The 1,742-nt window shown below is 58.6% G+C and overlaps 1 pseudogene; it reads right to left on the reverse strand.

Annotated features, from left to right (window-relative positions):
* Positions 1–390: 390 nt before the first annotated feature.
* LOC118002917 lies at positions 391–1,098 on the reverse strand (annotated as a pseudogene).
* Positions 1,099–1,742: the final 644 nt, after the last annotated feature.

Consider the following 1,742-nt stretch of genomic DNA (forward strand, 5'->3'; position numbering starts at 1 on the left):
CCCAGGCAGGCCCCGTTCTGGCTCCACGGCTGCTACAGGGCTGCTCCCAGCCCCACCAGGTGGTGTCTGTTTAGAACCAGGGAGAAAACCTTTTCCCTCAATTGTTCTTTTTAAAAATGGTTGCTCAGCATTGACACAGAAAAACATCTGACAAAAAACTGGAGCCGTTCACAGCTGCAAATGACCCAGAAGTGAAGAAAATGTAGTGAACGCAAAGAGAGGACATTGAATCCCCAGGCAGGCCTCCTGTGAGCAGGTGCGGCTGGGGCGCTGGACACGCCAGTGCAGGCTCCACAGTATCCCTCGAGGGGACAGAAGTAGGAACCTGCTCTGATGGCTCCGCTGAAGTCAGCACCCGCTGCTGGAGACGGGGACAGCCCCTCATGAGTTCTAGGTGTCCTGGTGATTCTTGGGCACGGCCCAAATCTCAGCTTCTTCATGACCCGGGGCCAGCCCAGCAGCCTCACCCAGGTCCTCCAGGGTCAGCCCAATAGCTGTGGGTCCTGCAGGTCCTCCAGGGACAGCACCTTGGTGGGCTTGTGGTCCAGCAGGTACCTGTTCAGGTGGCTCTTATCGTACCACATGGCCTCGATCCCATTGGCCCAGTTGACCACCATCACCTGGTGACAGGCTGAGGTCAGTCGGTGAACCTCCGCCACAACCCCCCAAAAAAGGCCCCCATGTAGTAGAAGTCACCCTGGTCCTTGGGGATGTGGGCCTGGGACTGGGTCCAGTGCTCATAGCTTAAGTCCTCACGGGCCACCCAGTAGAAACCGTGGTGCAGGGTGCCAAAGAGGGGGGACAGGATCTCCATGCCCATGTGGTCACAGAACTTCATGTCCACATCCCCGCACACCATGTCATCCACCTCATGGAGGAAGGGCTCCTCACAGAAGCGGCTCATCATCGCCATGTGCTGCATGGACACATCCTGCCAGCGTAGGGTGCCGCGGACCTCAAGAACCACCACCCTTCAGTGCTCCTGGAGGGGCACACGGGACACAGCAACCAGCTGGTCCGTGAAGACATAGTAGATGACCCTGTGTCCACCATGAAGTGATTCTGCAGGAACAGCTCCAGGAAGACCCCGTATCCACAGGGGCAGGGGACAGGGCAGGAAGAGGGTCACTGCCAGAGGCTGGCAGCAGGACCCCAGAGCTGGGGGTCATGGACGTGTGCACCTTCTTCATGGGGACAGGCCTTGTGCTGCTTTAAGCAACAGCCACCCTGGCCTGTCCTGAGCAAGTCCACCGGCAGGGCCTCCCTACCTTCTGCTCCCAGAGATAGGGGCCATCAGCACCCCATCTTACACAGGGGAGCCTGAGGCGTAGGAGGCTGGAAACCCATGCAGCCCCACTCTCAGCATGCTGGAGCCAGGAACACCCCCCTGTCCTGAGCTCCCAGACAAACCCTGCAGGTGCCCTCCCCTGGCTGAACCCCTGAAGGTTCTGTCCCCACCTGCCATGAGTTGAGCACCTTTGGGCACAGCACCTGTTTCTATGCTCTACAGACTGGGTAGAATCAGCAGGGCCAGCCACCTACTCCACTTTACCTTGAGTGGGCTGTCGCTGGTCCCCAACAGAGCTGTCTCTACCCCCTATAGGGTCCTCCCTTGAAGGCTACTGGGCCTCTGGATGACAAGGTCCATCAGTAAACCACTGGTATTCCTAGGAGGGGTCACCCTTGAACTCCCCAGATCAGGAATCAGGTTCAGCCTGTGGACAGGGAAGGGGAAAGATGAC

Source organism: Mirounga leonina, unplaced genomic scaffold, assembly GCF_011800145.1.
Source record: "Mirounga leonina isolate KUSES-001 unplaced genomic scaffold, KU_Mleo_1.0 Mir_89974, whole genome shotgun sequence".
Lineage (NCBI taxonomy): Eukaryota > Metazoa > Chordata > Mammalia > Carnivora > Phocidae > Mirounga > Mirounga leonina.